The following is a 19,618-nucleotide window of genomic DNA, read 5'->3' as shown; positions in this document are numbered from 1 at the left end:
CTAAATCAAATAAATGAATGTCTGTAATAACATTTTATTCATAAAGTGTAAGAATAGAATCCCATGTTTTTAAAGAGAGAAAGGATGTGCCGCCTTAAAGTAATTGTTTTATTATTAATATGGAAGTGATTTCAATATTATATCACCGTATTCCTAGCATTTAAGACATACAGTTGAAAAAAAATATATATATATTCCCCTTTTTGTGTCATTTGCTTGTGAGTTGGCCCTTTTGTACGATTTATGTATGGTTTGTGCACCCTTGAATCACTTTCTGAGTATCTCTAAACTTCAGGCATGTGACTTAGGGGCTGATTACGAGTTAGGCGGATGGAAACATCTGTCTCCCAAACTCCTTACGTGGAGGTCGCCATGGTGTTGGCGACCTCCCTGTCGGCCCCATTACAACTTTCCGACTGGGCTGACCACCGGTCAGCCAGTGGGAAAGGTGCAGCAGCATTCCGGAGGCAATGCTGCCTAATGCAGGGGGCACCAGCACCCTACAAATGCGCACTGTCTGCACGGTCCTAGGAACTCCAGAGTTGTAATCAGGTCCTTAGACATTACATTCAATTTTACACTTCCTCAGACCCTTCCAAAATCCTCTAATTCTTTTTAAGAAAGCAAAAATATTGTTTTTTTTCAGTCTTTAACAAGCTCATATGAAATGATGTACATTGGCTCTAATAGTGGTATAACAGACAGTTCTTTTTCGTGCTACAAGAAGCATGCCAACAATTCCATATTCTTATTTCTGAAAGTAGCAATGCCCTAAACTGTGCCAACGTGATGTGCCCATGATTATAGCAATAAGGGTTGAATAATGCGTGGCAGCAAAGTCCAGGGAGCTTCCACTGAAAGGCGCACAGCATAATGAAAATCTGTTTATCTAAGCAGTGCTGAGGTACAGGTCAGACCGCCAGCCAGAGGGTTGAGCTTTTTATCTTTTGATATCCCTTAGGCTTTGCTAGTACATCCACATATCTTGAAAAGAAGCGTATCCTTTAATGTTTTTGGATGTTGATAGAATCCCAGCTAGAAACTTCAGCTCTATGTCCCTTCTTTTATTATTTTCAAAATATAAATATTCGACTCCTTGTGTAAGGAAAAAAACAATAGCTGAGTTGGAGCCTGAGCATTGATTTTCCTCCCTCCTCTCAATAGGCCACGCATGACAGAACATTGGTGGGAGGGGGATTTCTGATTCTGTCTGTCTTTTGCAGACGCACTTAAAGTAAAGCTACAAGCACAATTTCTTAAATTAGCACTCTGTACGTTGAAAAGTAAAATATATTTGTGTGGTGTCAACATTTTTGTGAATTGGTTCTGGCTGTGGGAGTGTCGGCTGGTTGCTACAAATGAACACTCCAACCAAGAGACTTAATCCCTGGCATTCATTAGCATCCCCTTTCTGCTCAATTATTGTAAAATGGATCCCCTCCTAGAGCTGTTAATCATTAACCGTGACCAAATATGGAAAGGAGGCAGATCCTGGGTGTAACAGCGCAGGATATTACTATGCCTGATTGCACTAAAAATGGTGCCTTTCAGAGCCTCTGCTGTGCCTTTTCTTAATTTAGGCAAGAGTCTGGAAATGTGAATGTTAGCACACGTGATGGTGCATGACCTTGGTTACTTCGCTTCCTTTCCTGTAATATGACATTGGGAAATGGACATCAAGATGAAATGATGAATTAACACCAAGGATTGTTTCATGATACTATATAAAAAAAAAAAAGTTATTGGCATTTGTAGGTTTGACAGAAGATATGATAATATAAACCTTTGTTACATCTATGTCATCTAAAGCTTACATATGTTTTCGTGGTCTTTATAGTTCTTATTCATAGAGCTCAGTTCTTTGCTTCTAGCTATGGCTCACTTGTCGAGACTCTGGCCATAATGCTCTTAAGCAGTCTATAAAACCTCCTCTAGATTCCCCAAAAAGAACTGATATCATGCCCTCGGGTGGGACCCGCTTGCTGTCTAGGGCACACATGTGCAATTTCAAACCTTACAATAAAATAGTCTTTATGTTACTAAGGTCTAACTCTTCCAACTGATCAACTGTATCCTCATGTTGTGTAGTCTCTAGTGATCCCACAATGATGCTTGAGCTTTACCTGCTCGTCTGTCGCCACTGGGCTGGTAGCCCTAAGTTCTATCTTGTAAGCACCAGTGTCCTCCAGGAGAACTCTCCAGTTTTAATGTTAGGATCATAACCCTGGCCCTCCGCAGTGCAGGACTCTGTATGGGCGTCATCATGGAGGTCAGTAGCCTCCCACACTTCCATATTTTCCGCCCAGAGATGTGCTATTGGTTGGCGTCTAAGTCCCTGTGATTCTTCTCTCCTCAAAGTCCCCTCCTCCACCCTGGCCCAGCATGTGACCTCATGTTTCCATGTAGTGAGTCGGGGTCCCTCAGGCGTTTTCCTGATTATCGATTTCCTATGCTGTACCAACACTAGAGCCAGGTCTTTAAATCTGTTCCCTACCCTTTTAGAAAGTGTCCTGACCAGTAGTCTCAGTAAGCATTCCTCAAGGGTCACAGGCAGGGACCTACCTAATGTGAGGTTAAGGCATGCAGTTACTAAACCCAATAAGCTCCTAGGGTAGGGCGCCCCCAAACCATGTGTCCTAAGTCGGCATCCTGAGACTGGCATCTAGGGCAGGCCTTGGGCTCTCCCCCGTAGCTGGACTGCAGTCTGTGTGGGGTAAGATATGTCCTGTGTGTGAAATTAAACTGAATTAATTTAAGGTGAGTGTTCCGTGAGGCATGGGATGCATGTGCAACTATCTGACCCCATTCAATCTCCGTCAGTTCCCTGTCCGCATCCGCCTCCCAGCAAGCCTGCTGGGAATGTAGTGGCCTACTTGTCATTCCATTCAGTGCCTTGTACAGCCAGGTCACTAAATGGGATCCTTCACCCATCCAGAGCATCGTCTGGAGCACCGCAGGTGTGGGGGGCTCTTCCGTAACCTCCCCCCATAAGTCTTGTACAGATCGGGTCACTGCCGCATATCTCAGGAACTGACCCCGTGCGAGGTCCGTCCAGTCCAGCAGTTCTGCGAAAGAGGACCACTCCCCCGGGAGTTGCCCACTGTAGCCACCCCTGCCTCCGTCCATCGAAGCATCTGTGGGGTGTAAAGCAGTGTGGGGGCTCACCAAGGGGAAGTCTCACTAATGGGATCTCAGGCGCCTGGGGCGTCCGGTTCCCAGTACGCATAAGTGCTCTGCGCCAAGCCTTATGGCCGCAGCCGTGAGCACCCTATCTCGCTGTGGTAGGAGTTTCGGCCGAAATATTTCAGGCAACAATTTGTCTGTGTGCTATCTGGCCCCATCCCAATACAGTCCGGACAACCCATGAGTATTCAACCACCCCGCCAGCCATAGCAGCTGTGCCGCCACATAGTAGAGCTCGAAGTCAGGGTCCCCCCCCCACCTCTGGGCATAGGCGGAAGGTGGCTGGTGCGACTCTATGGTGCCGGCAGTTCCATATTAGGTCTCTGGGGAGGGTGTCTAGTGATCTAAACCAGAGTACCGGAACAGTTACTGGCAGATTAACAAAGTAATATAGAAGCTGTGGGAGCATAATCATCTTGGACAGTGAGATACGCGCCATGAAGGGCAAGCTAAGGGAGCGCCAAAAACTCACCTCAGCTCTAAGGGATCGAATGGGTTTGCCCAGATTTTCCTCCTGTAGATCCACTATGTCATGATAGATTTGAATCCCAAGATATTTGAATGTATTGGGGGACCATTTAACATCTGCCAGGCACGTGGGGCACTGCCAGCAACCACCGGAAACGCACGTCCTCCCTTTGTCAAGGCATAACCCTGAGAAGGTCACGAAACCTTCCAGTGTCTCAAGTGCCCAGGGAAAGTCCCTCTCCCCATCTCTTAAATAAATCAACAAATCATCAGCATACAGCGATATGATATGTTCTGCTACTCTCCGACATATCCCTCTACCATGCCCCTCCTTCCTGAACCACTCTGCCAGTGGCTCCATATCCAAGGCAAAGAGCAATGGGGAAAGCGGACACCCATACCTTGTACCCTTATGCACGTCGTACACGTCTGAGAGCTGCTGCACAGTTCTGACTCTTGCGGAATGGGAACCATATAACAGCCGGGACCATTTAAGCCATGCTTCTCCTAATCCCAACCGTCACATCGTAACTTCTAGGTTGTCCCATCTCACCGTAACAAAAGCTTTTTCAAGATCTACCAACACTCCTACTGCGTTTGAATCTGTTGGATGGGGGGAACTGTATAATACTGTGTACAGTCTACGGAGATTTTGTGCAGTGTTCCTGGTAGGTATGATCCCGCATTGGTCATCCTAGATCAGGTTCTGCAAATACGGCAGGAGCCTGGTAGCCAGAACCTTACTCAGACTTTTAAAATCAGTATTGAGCATTGAGAGGGGTCAGAAGTCTTTCACCCCCGCATATTGATCAGTAGTCTTAGGGAGGGGGACCACCAGAGCCTCCCTCAGCGTCTCGGGGAGAAGGCCCTGCTCATAGGCTTCTGCATACATTACTACCAGTCTTGGGGCTAAAATATCTACTGTCAGTTTATAGAACTCTGGGGGAAGGCCGTCCGTCCCAGAAATATTACAAGTCTTTGATTGCCAGCTTCACTTCACCCTCCGTCACTACTGTACCCTGCAGGGCAGCAACCTTTGCAGTGAGGGTCCTCAGTTGCATTTCAGCCAACAGGTCATTGAATGTGTCTGGCAGTGAGGTCTCCAGGGGGGCATACAGCACCAGATAATCCTGAGGGGTTCATGTACCAATGAACCGTCAGGCAGTGTGATCCCAGTAATTGGGCTCACCGCTGTGTGAGGACGAACCAACCAGGCCAGCAACCGTCTAGCCCTACCTTCCTCCTCATGTACCCTGCACATATACTCTGCATGGTCATGACACCTTAGTTTCTCAAGGGCCACTGCATATTCCTCCTCAACATCCAATAATTGGTGGAGGGCCTCAGGGCCATGGCCCTGTTCATTGTCCAAACCATGCAATTGATCTTCAAGATGTAAGAGATCTCCCTCCAAAACTCGCTTAATGCCCATAGTCTGGCCCATACAGTGGCCCCATACCACCACCTTGAGGGCCTCCCATTCCATCCCCTTCTGCGATACTGATCCCTCAGTACAGGACCAGTAATCCGCCACTGTCATGGATAACGCGTCTCTTCCAGTGCAATCGGCTGTAGGTGCCATGTCAGGATAGGGAGTCGGGGCTCTCCCACTTGTAAGTGCAGTTGTAGCGGGCTGTGGTCCGAGAATGTGTGGCCAAGATACTCTGAGTGTCTTATCTGCCCACAGATTGACCCACTGCACAAAAACCTATCAATTCTAGTGTGTCCCTGTTGGATATGAGAATAAAAGGAGTAGTCCCGATAGAATGGGTGTTGCGCTCGCCACACATCTTCCAAGGCCCAACCAGACAACCGGGTGGTCAGCCCTCAGCAATCCCAGTCGACAAAGCACCCTACATCGGCGGGGAAGAGCAGTCGAGGTCTGTGTCTAGGACCCCATTAAAGTCCCTCCCCAGTGAGTTATACTTCCCATGGGAAGTCAGCCATGTGCGCAGATAAGGCGTGGAGATAGGTCATCTGGGTCCTGGTTTGGGGCTTACACCAATCCCAACACGATGGGTCTACCATGCAGGTGCCCCCCACACCAAGACAAACCGCCCCTCATCGTCAACTAACTCCCTCGTTGCTTCCAAAGGCACCCCTGCCCTAATCCAAATCAGTGTACCCCGGGCATATGCAGAGTAAGTGGTCCCAAACAGCTGCCCTCTCCAACGCCGGCGGAGACACTCTGCTTCTATCTGTGTGAGGTGTGTCTCTTATAGCATAGCGATATGTACCCCTCAGCGTATTAAATATGACAGAATTTTATGCTGTTTGGCCTTAGATCCCAGCCCTTGAACATTCCAGGTAATCACGTTAAGTGCAGTCAGTTGTACAGGCATTATATAACATTATTCGGTCATCTTCGGGAACCATAACCCCCGGCAATCCCACTACCTCTGCCACGTTCTTCATAGCAATGGGCACAGTCTCACCAGAGATCAATGAGGACAAAATAATTAAACAAAACCTCAACTCCCCTCCCAAGGACAGTCCAGGAACGGCTGGCCACCCAAACAGAACATAATAGCCATAATGAGTGTCATACAATACCGCCTATACAAAGACAAAGAGGCAGGAATGGGGGCAGTGGCGAGCCAGTTGTTTGGACATCTTCTATTAGTCTGGCCCACTCTCCTATAACCACGGTCTATCTGAGGAATCAGCAGCATCTTCAGGCAGGTCAGTGGAGCCCATTTAAATGATGTTGTCAGACGATTGAGGCGTCATGTGGGGGAGATCTTCTGGCGTGCTTGTTCGTTAGTCGGAGCCCAACAGGTGGATGCCAGAGTCATGATCTGGATCTTTGCCAACCCCTACCCCATCCGAAAGTTCTAGCTCCGTTAATGAGGCAGCAGCTCCACGCGCGAGCTTCTTCCCTTCCTCTGATTGGGTGGGTGAACGCTTGGTGAGCCGGGGTTGGCTGGCCCGACTCCGAGATCTCCTCCTTCTCTTTTGGTGCTGGGAAGTCATAGCCGCTTCTTTTGTGGACCCAGCTGTGCCCGATCTGTAGCACTCCAGCCATGCCCACATTTCCTTGGGGTCTTGACAGAAGTGCAGGGTTCCATCCACCACGAGTTTCAGCCGGGATCGTAGTGTATACTTAATCCCTTCCTCTCTGAGCACCCTCTTCACCACTGTAAAGGTGGCCCTCTTGGTCTGTACAGCCACTGTAAAGTCTGGGAACAGACTCGCCTGTCCTCCCTCCACTTTGAAAGGTCCAGCTGTGCGGGCCCTCTGCAACAGCAGGTCTTGGTCACGGTAATGAAGAAATTTGCCCACAGCAGGCCGAGGCGGCCTACCATGCAGTGGTCTCCGAGACGCGATTTGCCCTCCCCAGTGCAAAGAAGGGTGTGAGGCTATTTCTGTCTATAAGAGCATGCAGCCACGGTTCCAAGAATTCCACCATGTTTCTCCCCGCCACTCCTTCCTGCAGTCCGACAATGGGGTTGTTGTTGCCACGACTGCGTCCTTCCGCATCTTCTGCCCATCGTTCCAGGTGGTCCACTCTGTCTGCTAGATTGGATACTTGAAGTTTCAGTGCTTGGTGGGAAGGTTGGAGGTTTGTGACTTAAGATTCCACTTCACACACGTTTTCCGACAGTTTCTGATGGTCCGCCTGCAGCAAACCCAGTTCGCCGCGACCTTGCCAATGTCTTGTTGCAGGGTGAGTTTGGAGTCTTTATTGGCTCCCAGTATTTTGTTTAGGGTGTCGCTCATCTGTGTGCTCTATGTAATCCAATCGATCTGTCCTCCAGGTGATGAGAACGTTAAAAAACAATTGTGGACAGTAGGCTTTTGAAGTTCAAAAAAAGGTGTACAGCCAATTGCAGTAAAAGTGGGACTGTCATCAATGCCTTGAGCCAAATGAAATATCACATATCAGTGTTATTAGACTTCAGTGATCGAATGAATCTCAGATATAGGATTTTATGTATCTAAGTACTCTAAAGAGCTTCTAGTTGATGATTGTCAGAGTGGTGTTTACCTATCGTTCACTAAGGGTCTCAAATTAGATCAATTCTCCTTCTGTGGTTGAGGTGTGCACTTGCTCCATGAGTTGAAGCAAAGGCATTGGGTGTGGTGTTCTGTTCCTCTGAAGAGATTACCATCTAGGCATTGCCCAGTGTAGTGTCCTTCCCAGCCTGGTACCCACTGAATGACTACGCCACACATAGAGCTGTAAATCACACATCTTTATTCCTCTGTTTGTACCTGTGAACTCCAACATTCTAAAGCAAACTTTCATACATTCTATTTTAGTGAGTACTTCACATGAATACAGAGTCCTCAGGGAGTCAGAAAGGTTCTGTTCTAAATAATGCAAGACATTACATCTCCCCCTCTTTTAAATGAAAAATTGCACATTTTTTTTTTTTTTAGAAACTGAGACAGACATAAATATTTACCTGTATAGAAACCTGTACAATATCTCCTCAATTAATCTTGATGCTTTGATCTGTGGACCCAATCTGGTTACTGGAAGCTGTAAACAGTGGTATTCAATGCCAGAAATTGCCAATAATGGTAAGTAATCAGCAACAGTCATTGAGTTTTCAGAATCAGTCTTTCTTTAACCATCTCAAGTTGAAGACCAATGAGCGACAGGCCTGAAGTAAGAAGAGTCTATGGTAAGGGATTTCCTAGATCATTGGGCAGTCACTATCTATCCTTTGGTAGACACTATGTGAAAAGTTTTCGCATTGTAAGGAGCATCAGATCTTTTCTGTAACTGTAGAGCGATAAGGCCTTTCACATGTAACCTTATGTCTGTATACACTTTCATTTTCTGTTTTTGAAGTCTTTTGTATGAATCATATTTTCACTATGATATCTTTCTGTGGTCCAGTGGGGTATCTTAGTTGTTATTGCTCTCCCGAACATCACAGTCACAGGACTTTCATCTGTGGTTGAGTGGGGTGTTAAATGATAAGCTCGTAAAGTAGAGTTCAGTACTATCTTTAGACTAATCTTCTCAAGAGTTGCACACTGCACAGTGTTCTTTAGAGTACTCATAAAACGGTCAAGAAGTCCATTGGCCTGGGGTCACAAGGGTGTGATCTTTTGATGCTGTATGTTCAGATGCTGTAGAAATCCGTCAAACTCTTTGCTGTTGAAGGGTGGGTCATTGTCAGACTTCAGAATGGCTGACAAACCCCTTGTTGCAAAGATGCCATCAAGTTTTTTGATTACTTGCTCATGTGTCATAGAAAGAAGATCTTTGACCAAAGGAAAATATGAATGTTCTTAAATTATGACCATTAAATGATGTCCATTGTCAAGCCGAGCAAGGAAATCAATCACTATTTTCTCCAGGCATGTTTAGGGAGTTCTGACATGTTGAGAGTATGTTGAGTGACTTTGGTCAACAGAGAGTTGCTTATGTGACAGGCCTTGAGTTCCTTTTCAGCTCTTTCATCTAGGTAAAACTCTGTGTTGGAGAGCTCTCTTTGTAGCAACAACACCACCATGTAATTTGTGAGCCGCTTCTATCACCTTTTGTCGTAGACTGTCCGGAGTCAGGATTCTCAATCCTTGCAGAAAAACTCCTTTTCTGAGTTATGGACAATTCCTCTTTGACATTCTTGTACTTTTGATATTCACTATCATTACTGAGAGGTCGAATGTGTTTATTCCACGACGGATGTGTAATTATGCCCTTTAACTTGAGCAGCTTACAGTCATGACTTGTAGCAGCTAAAATCCTGGCTAATGATACAGCAGCTGGTGTACTTGACTTGACCATGAAATTGATGTGGACCTCAGCTGCTTTGGATGGAGTGCCATGACCTTGAATGGGCACTCTTGAAAAGTAGTCAGCAGGATTTTGATCCTTTACTGGGTGGCACAATTGTATAATCATAGTCTTGCAATCATAGTCCCCATTGTTCAATTTAATGAGGAATCTTGGCTTTAGGATTGCCCAAGATGGTTAGCTAGGCATGATGATCAGTTACCATTGTGAACGGCTTTCCACACAGGAACACATGGAAATGTTCACAAGCCCATATTACAGCCAACCTTCCTTTTTCAGGCTTGTGAGTAAGCACGTTCTGTTTGAGATAAACTTCTCCTAGCATAGGCCACAATATGTCGGCGTGCATTTGGGCGTCCACTCTGCTGTGCAAGTATAGCGCCTAAACCAACAGGGCTAGCATCAACTACAATCTCAGAACGGAGCTTTGTATCGAAGTACGCCATTCCTGTAGCATTTTCTATGGCATGTTTGAGTCTCCTGAACTCCTCACATTCTCATGACCATTTAAAAGAGACATTTTTCTTTGTTAACTCTCGTTATGGTGCACTACCAGTGGCAAAATCTTGTATGTATCTTGAGCAGTAGCTGGCCATTCCAAGAAAAGACTATATAATTGAAACATCTTGTGGGATTTCTGCATTTGTCAAAGCTTGTACCTTTGCAGAATCAGGCATCATGTACCCATCAAAAAATATATGGCCAAAGAATTTCAATTTTGTCTTATTGAACTCACACTTGTCTGCATTTAAAGTCAAACCTGCATCACTGAGTAATTGACATACTTGTGTGAAGGCTTTTTTGTGCTCCTTTCGTGTAGCTCCAAAAACTATTATGTCATCGCTATAGTTAAATGCATTTACAACAGGCTGCATGATGCAACTGGGTCTACTTCCAGTCAACCAGGAGCAGGATTAGAGACTTTGATATTCTTGAGTCTCTAGCAACAGAAGACAAGCCAACAAGTACTTGGAGGTCTTATTGGGGTGCAAGGCAGAATCCAACTTTCCCTCCCAAGGTCAGAGAGCAGCAGGGGAGAATAGCAGAAAGGCAGTCCCTACAGGTCATCATTCCAGCAGAGTGAGAGTCCTTGATATAGCACAGCAGTTCTTCTGACAGAGTTCAGTTGTAGGTCCAGAAGTGTCTGATTTGGTGGGGTCAGAGACCCACTACTTATATCCAAATGTCCATTGTAAGTGGTGGTGACTTTAAAGGAGGATCTTTTAAGTGCACAAGTATTTTTCTCAGCCATGGCTCCAGACTATCAGTAGGGAGTGATCAGCCATTGGTGTGGGGGACAGGCACTGCCTATTCAGGTGTGAATAGGGAAGAAAAATCAGAAAGCAGATGAGCACTCAGACAAACCTAACCTTCCTGTGTTTATGGCTGTCTAGAGGGAATGCACAAAGTGTAGCTGTCAATCCCCAGAAGTGTGTGGGAGACATGCTGGAGGCACAGAGAGCTGTAACAGCAGAGAAATACCCACTTTTTAAAAGTGTAATTTCTAAAACAGAAATGTTAAATCCGACTTTGCCAGAAAAGGGGATTTATCATTACCATTCCAGAGATATGAAACATGAGACAGCCACTCCTTTCTAATCAGGAATTACAGCTTGAAAGTGTATTAAGGAATTCCCAATGTTAATCTATGAAAGGAGTAGGCATCACTGTAGTAAAAAACAAATGTAGGTGTCTTTTACTACCAGGACATGCAAAACGTAAAAGTACATGTCCTACCTTTTACTAACACAGAACCCTGCCCTCGGGCCTACCTTAGTGGTGACATATGTATAATAAAAGGGGAGTTTAAAGCGTGGCAAAGGGTTTTACATGCCAAGTCAAGTGGCAGTCAAACTGCACACACAGGCTCTGCCGTGGCAGGCATGAGACATGTTTAAAGGGATACTTAGGGGGTGGCACAATTAGTGCTACAGGCCCATTAGTAGCATTTATTTTACAAGCCAGCCCTGGGTACATTTAGTGCACCTTACTAGGGACTTATAAGTAAATTGAATATGCCAATTGTGGATAAGCCAATGTTATAACATTTTAAAGAGAAAGCAGCTGCACTTTAACACTGGGTAGAGTCCTAAAGCCAAAAAAACAGGGTCAGAAAAGGGGAGGAAGAAGGCAAAAATATTTGGGGTGACCCTTAGAGAGGGTAATTTTCCAACACCTACTCTCTCACAGACAGATGTAGCTGACACCTGGACCAGCCCTTTCCTTTGCCCCCCTTCCCAGTCAGGCATTAGGCTCACTGGGAGAGGAGCTGCCCCCAGATCCTTTTTGAGTGACCACAGAGGAAGTGTTGCTCATGTCCCTACTCAGGTCCCTGACCTCACCTGAAGGGTAGAAACAGAAGCTTTGCATGGAGGAAGAAAGGTTCTGCCCTCCTTGGTTTAGGTAGATATGAGCACTGTAGGATTGTTTGTAGTAGGTGACACAGGAACTGCTGCAAAGGTGAGTAGGGTTACTCTGGGAGCTTTTCACCCATTGGTTAGGGAGGTGCCAGGAGTCACCCACTCCCACACACTAGTGCCAGGCCTGTATGGCACTCCTGGACACCCTCTTCAGAACAGTACCGGTCCTATTGAAGACAGGAGGAGGACTGCACAGACATGTGAGGAGAACCCTTAGAGCTAGACATGCTCACACTTGCACCCAGGACACAGAAGTGTATTCCATGGGTCAGTTGCGTGGCCTTCTGTGGAGCTACAAGGACAGAAATGCTGCAAGAAGCACATTTCCCTGGACGACCAAATGACCAGTTTTAAATAGACCTGCTCTGGACCATGCTGGTGGCATTTGTTTGTGTAAGTCCTGATCCCAAAGTGCTGGTCCTGAGGTTGTTGAACCCTTGGCTGTTGTCAAAGTGTACTCCTCCTCCCTAAACACAGAAACCTGGAACTTAGAATTTGTTTTGAACTTTTTGCCTAGATAACCAATTTGGGACCAGGACCAACCTGCCAGCCAGTCCAGTGATAGTGCATCACTGGGGGGCCTCACTTTGCTGCAGCTCCCGCTATGTTCATCTCCACAGCAGCAAATCCGATTTAGCAGTACCAACACACTCTGGCATCTGATGATGTTGAACTCTCTGCAGCTACAGTCTGCAGCCTTCCAGAAAAGAATAGAAAGCTTCACTGGGCCTGACTCCGAACAGCATTGATGTTGAAGACTGCCTGGGCACCAATTCTAGACGTTTCCCACTCAGAGCTTGTCCCACCTTCATCAGCCACTTTACCAAGACCTTGTCCTTCGCCAACCATTCGATGAGCCTTTTAATCCACCCTGCAGCCTTGCCCCACAGAGAAGATAACTTTCTGACCTTTGTATCCGACCAACATTCCATCATGGTTGGCCTTAAACTTTATACTTGTCCTGGTCTAGTGAGATTAGTTGTCTGCTGTCATCCCATTGCTAGTTTGACACTTTTCATTAAAAACTTGAAACATGTATTTTTCCAGTTCCCCTTATTTGATTTTTGTAATTTTTGTGTAATTTTGTTTATTAAAATGTTCTCTCATTTTATAAAGTGAAGTTAGATTTTTATTGTGTTGTGTGTTACAGTTTTGTTAACTGTTTCAATGCTTCTAAATGCATTACACATTTTCTTGAGTGAAGCCTGTCGGCTCTGTGCCATAGCTACAAGGTGTTGAGCTCAGGTTCAAATTCCTGAAAATTTCGGAAATCTGTAGTGGGAAAAAAATGTTTAAGTGGAGTTATAGGTGAGAAAGATAGCAGGGTTTTAAGTTGAGATATATAACTTTAGAAATTAACTGAAAAGTGAACTGAAAACGAAGTACAGTTTAAAAACCATCCAACCAGTGAAATTCACCAGTTATACATGAATGCCATAAGTATACTTACACCCCTATAGATTTCAGATGTCAACAGTAATAGGATATGTGAGGATATAATCAGTGTGTCACAGCGGTACAAGTTTATGGAATTTCCCTGGTTTTATGGTTTTAAACGGTAGTGCTTTTTGAGTGAATTTCTAAGTTTTTTTTAATGCAAGTTAAAATCCTACTGCCTTTCATATGTATAACTCCACTTTAACCTTTGTTTTTTTTTCAGTGAATCTTTTTATTGTATAGTAAAATGATATCACAATACGTTTGTAGCCAAACCCTGCCGTGCACGGCCTTCGGTTGTGCTCTGTGAAGTGTTGGTGCCTAGCTGCATATGACCTTTGGCACATATGCACACACAAAAGGCAAGATAAATGCTTCATCTTTTAGAAATAAATGTACATTTTGAAAAACTCCAACCTTTCAATTAAAATCATAATTTCAACACCTCAAGTTTGTTGTTTGTGAATGAAATAGTTCCTTCTTTTGTATTTGTTTGAGGTATAATTGTTTCTGATTTTTTAGTATTGTTGAACTTCAAATCATAGCAATTGCTTAGCCTGCGGAGTACAGATTTGATTAGTGATTCAGTGGGCTTTCACTGGAGTCAAAATGTTAACAATTGCTGTTCGTATGCTTTTGCAAAATCAAACAATATGGTTAGCTTGAAGACCGTCAAGTCTAAATTGGAGGTTAGGAAATGCTAAAGTGGACTTAACCTGTACTCAAATGTGATGTGTCAGTGAAGGACACACGTAATGACATTGTGGGGCTATTTTGGGGATTTTGCTGACACTAAGATCCTAATTCAAACAATTGAGTGAGGGTGGCTGTGAAAACTATGCTTTGACATCTTTGACTCAATCTTTATTGACTGTCTTTTGCTAAGCATTACTTTTCATCACTTTAAAAATCTACAGACGTTTATGGGCTGGAAGTTGGAAATTTCCATGAGTCAAAATATTTTAACATTCAGAGATGGGGCATTGTTATTTTTCATCCACAAATGTTAATCAGTTTTATATAGCTTTTGTGATTGGTCATCTCTGTAGTGTTTGCAATGAATGTATCTTTTCTTTATCTTCATTACATATGGTTTTCAAACTTTCTGTTAGTGTTTCTTTGCCCCTGCCCAAAAGTCAATCTCATGGAATTGGTCCAACTGCAAAATGCTAACCTGACAAGATGGTTCAGTGAGCTAAATGTTAGCTTCTGAGCCATGTACTGCTCTGCAGATCATGAGCATGAAACTTGACCCTGTCTTCCACCCGGTGCTCAAAGCTAGTAGGATCTCGCCAGATTCTTGTCCCAGCAACTATTTCCGGGATGGGTCTAGGATTCTGCTGACTCGGGAACACTTGCTGACTTTATCCTGGTGCCATTTTCCAACATTGGGACATAATTCAGCAGTCCCCATATGTTGTCTGCATTTCGTTCAGAGCAGCAACCTGCAGGCTTCTGGGGCCAAAACAGAGGCCTGATTTAAAGGTCCATCAGGCCTTCTTTTGTTCTAGCAGCATCATAACTGGGAGCCATCTGAAGCCTAACACATAGATGTCAATACAATGGAAGGAAACAACAGCACGCAGCTTGTGACCACTTAACAAGTACCTAAGAGAAATTACTGGAAACATGTTTTTAACTTTGTTCAATCTCTTTTGTAAGGGATGTGCTGGCACGGTAATAATACAAGATTTATCTGTCTGTATGAATAATTACACATATATTGATTTAAATTGCACCTACTAATTTTTTTCTGTAATTGTTTTATAGTGCTACTCAATCAAAACATTATTCGGTATCTTAACTATCAAAGTTGACAAACATGCATCCATAATTGAAAGTAAAATAAAATATAATACTAAAAAAGTTCATAATCATAATGATAATACATAAAATACAGAAGGAAACTGCAATTCCAAGTTCACTTCATAAAAGCATCATATTGTAAAAACAGCCACAGAACAATACAAATAAATCTGTCTGTTAAAAATCACAGTAATGAAAACATATCTGCAAAATACAAGACAATCCTACACATCAAGAATGCCCATATAATGTTTTGGCCACGTAATCGTTGCACCCTATCAATCAGACACCGTCAAAAACATTAGAGCCTGTCAAAACAGTTAGACTCAGTGAATAGTCCAAAGGTAAGAGCAGTAAACAATTAGCTTAGAACATAACAATTACATTCGCACTATCCGTAAGAGAATTAATAGCAATAAAATGTTTGGTGCATAATGATACCTGATTTGTATCAGCCGATAAGTAACTCAGAATCACAGTTACAGAGACTTAAATTGTTTCAAGAGTTTCTCATGCTTTAGCCATACACTGAACAGAAAACGGCTAACAGAGAAAACTACTGGGCCAGATAAGTCAGTCCTCATAGTGCGTTTCACATCAATAGAGTGAATGGTCCCCAAGGTAAAAAAAATAAAGATCAGATGGAGCCATCTTCTGCGCATGTCACAGTACTCTGGACAGACAAACATAACATGGTCTGTTGTTTCTGGGGCTGCGGTACTCAGCCCAGTGTTGGGTGTCAGAGTGCTTTATGTCACACAGAGGCACAGTAAATCATACAAGTGTATAAATTAATGTACAGTAAATGTTACATAAGACAATCAGCGTTATAAGGTGTAGGAAACGCATATAATCCACTCTGTAGACATGTGTTAAGAGTGAATGGTCAGGAGAAACACAGTCCGGATATAAAATATAATGCAGTGATTGTGGCTGTCTGTACTAACTAGACTTTATTAATTCTCAAAGGAACCCTTCTTTGCAATCTTAGAATAACAGATTGAGAAAAAAGATAATAAGGATCTAAAGCCATGACTTAGAGTTTGCATTCTGATCCTTGATGCCGGTAAATAGATCACTGTGCTATATTAGAAGGCTTGCAACTTATGTTATGTTAATGGAACTTTTGAATGCATAAATACCCAGAGGTGTCTTGGCGCTAGCTCAGCAAAAGTAGGCTAGGATTTGGCAACTACCTCTTGTGAACTAGAAGATCTGTGTCAAAAGCAGTAGCCCGCTTACCTATTTAAATAAAATACAAATCTGTGATTTGCATGTTACACAATGTGTAGGCACATTAATCCTCTGTGCTACTTTGAGACAAAACTTTGACTGGACAAAACACAGAACTCTTCCAGAACTGTGTTAACAACTAGAGTTATCTTTCCACTATTATAATCCCTTCAAAATTGCTGGACACACAATAATCTCTGTAGCACATGTCTTAACCCTATAAGATATTTCAAAATGTGGCCTCTTTGTGACCAATTACGTGACCTAAAACAAATTTCCTCTCACATATGTCCTAGTTGATATTTCCTTTGCACTAGATTGTTTCTCTAAAAAAACATATCTAATAGTTGACTGTCAGGCGTTGCTTTTTAAGCTCTGCCTCTCATGATCAGCCCTTTTCCTCTGGCACACTTTGACTCCCAATGTTAATGTAATGTTTTTCCAATTCCAGCACTGCTTCTACCCTTCTGAATTTGATGAACGTAATACCATCAAATTGGGTAGTAATCATAGTAGTCTTTTTTACAGTTCTTAGAAGCGGCAGAAGTGCCAGCCACAAAACAAGTTAATACATAAATACTGACATAAAATTAAATAGATTGATGCTCGTATGATACTTATTTAAGAATATATAACCAGTGATGCTGATGATGACGCCCATTTAGCTACAACAATTCAAAAGGTGCAGAGTCTCCAACTCTCTTATATCAAATGCAGTCTGAACTTGATTGAGATAGATCTTCAAAAAGTGTTGTTTATAAAATATGTTAGTATGTAGTAATTAACACTCACTTTACCGACCTTGAAAGAGTGGAAGGATGAAACAGCCTTGTTGTGATTCAAACTTGAGACTTTCAGATTACTGCATGTATATGAGCCGAACACCGATTCGCTAAGTCACCTTGCTGGTGTGTGATGGTTTTACTTTTAAAGAACATTTTCAGAGCTGCTTGGTCTATATGTGGCTCCCTGTTCATGGCAGGTTGTCTCATGTAGATCCTAATTTCAGTAAGTTGAATCTTGCTTTATAACTGTTATATTTTTTCTGGTTATACCAGGGGCCTTTTTGTGAGCCTGTCATTTCTCCCAGACCCATTACTTATATTGTTGAAATGGCTCTTATGCCATTGATCTGCTACCTGGAAGTATGTCAGCATGAGCCTCACAGAGCATGTGCTGTACACAGGCAGTGATGGATTCACAGAGGGCACCAGGCTATTTGATAATTTCCTCTCTGATTGTAAGTGCTTTTTTGCACTCGACTACTTGTGCGGACTGACTGTCTCACACAAAGAGAGTGGGTGCAGTGATTAGTACCCCAGCTTCCATCAAATTTGCACCTGTTAATGCTGGCATCGCCTTGACAGCTCAGGCAGACCCCTGTGGCTCCTCTCTATTGTTAGGTAGGTCAGGGAGAGCAGTAGCACTGAAATCATAATTGCTAGGATCTCTTTCTACAGTGAGCATCCATTTCTTTGTGAAATGTGACTACCAATTTCATACCTACTATGAGCAGCAAATCAGGAAGGATGAATGGCCTCATACAGGGAAGAGGTTTATCTCTGTGTATTGCAGAACATTCTGAGTTTCAGAGAATCTATAAGCAGTGCATCAGGAGAGCGTACACATCATTCAGGTATCTCTCTACATGCCTTCTTATTCCAATCAACAGGGCAATTCAAATAAGATTACATCACTTTGTTTTGATCAACTGTATGAACATTGGAAGACTAGTTCTTACGCAAACATTGGAGGGTTGGCAGGAAATCTGGTCCCTCACTGTCTTCTTGGAGCGACCATGTTGAGGGTCAACAAATGCCCCAGATTGCACAGCATGAAGAAACCAGTAGGAAGGCCACATTAGTTCCAGTCTGGGTGCTCAAAATATTTTCAAAATAGTGGCACTTCTTTCTGTAATGGAGTTCCCTAAAGTGACGCTAAGGTGCCTTAAGAGCACAATGGAAATCAGCAGTAAATAAATAAATTGGTGTGAACAAATTGGACACGATGTTAGTAGACACGTACTCTTTGGGGTCTATTCACAAACTGCATTTTGTAGTATGTTTTGTAGTATTACAATAGTACTACTAACATACTGCAAAATGCTAACAAACCTACATGTGGAGGTTCGTTCTCCATTGCTTCTATCCTTTTCTGTGCTTTGATCTTCATCTTGATCTTGGAGTCTCCAAACACATAAGTATACTTTTTAGTAATAAATATGGGAGGGACAGGGATGAGTGAGTGGAAAAAAGGGAACACTTGCTACTGTAAGGGAGGGTTTAGGGGAGGTCTAGGGAGGGGTTAATGGATGGTTGGAGAGGGGTTTAGGTAGGGCTGTGCACCCTCCCACAAAAAAGTAAGCACACTCATTTTCCAAAACTGCACTCCAAAAATGATTACAACTAAAAAGGACTAAAAAGAGTCATAAATGTACTCCAGTTTGGAGCTGAAGTACGCTCAGCACCACACATGGCCAACCACTGGTACAGGAACATCCTTCTGTACACAATTGAGGTAGAGACTTAAAATCTTATAGGAAATAATGTTAAGTTAAATTACATTGTTTTTAATTGTTAAAAATATTAATATATTACATTTAATGTTATAAATTATCTAAAAATAAAACATTTTTATTTTATTGTAATGTTTTTAGTAACATGTTTTGAATGATGTCACATTTAATTTTAATAAAATATAATTACTTTTAATACTGTTCACTACTTTTAATAGTTATTATTACAGAATAAAAAATATTCTATCACTATAGCCTGGATTTTGCCTATACTTTACCATGGGGAGATCTCTTAGGCTTGACATTGCTGCCTCTGAATAGCATAAAATGAAAAGCTCATTATAAGAAATGTGGTCACTAAACTGAAAGATCATGAAGAAGCATCACTCTTGGTTCCATGGGTTCCTGGCCCTCTGCGAAGCCTTGTTTTTTATTTTAAAACTGCTGTTGTCAACCACTTCTTTGGTGGACTCTTCCTTGCTGAAACAAGGCTCAAACATTATGACTAACCAAATAAGTTAAAATACATATTCCTCAGAGACAGAGAATATATTCATTGTATTTGGTTGCAAAATACTTATAGTAGTAATACCCAAGAAAACTAATAAGCTTCTGAGGACTCTTCAGTCTCCAGAAACGCATTACTGCTTAGCTTAGAAATTTAAAATTTGCTTTGCTCAGTCTTTCAGCCACTGACTTGAGACTTTGTCAGTCACATTTGGCTCAGGCCATTGATGCATTCATCCCTTGTCTAATGGTGTTGGTTCTTTGGGTGTATCATATTGCCTCCACTCAACTGTC

The 19,618-nt window shown here is 43.1% G+C and overlaps 1 protein-coding gene across 4 annotated transcripts in view; it reads left to right on the top strand.

Moving 5' to 3' along the window:
• Positions 1-19,618, top strand: part of NBEA (neurobeachin) — a 1,608,295-nt gene that overhangs the window by 449,172 nt on the left and 1,139,505 nt on the right. The window lies entirely within an intron of this gene.

This window comes from Pleurodeles waltl, chromosome 8 (assembly GCF_031143425.1).
Source record: "Pleurodeles waltl isolate 20211129_DDA chromosome 8, aPleWal1.hap1.20221129, whole genome shotgun sequence".
Taxonomy (NCBI): domain Eukaryota; kingdom Metazoa; phylum Chordata; class Amphibia; order Caudata; family Salamandridae; genus Pleurodeles; species Pleurodeles waltl.
Note: the sequence above shows the minus strand (reverse complement) of the source record. Positions and strands in the feature narration are given on the sequence as shown.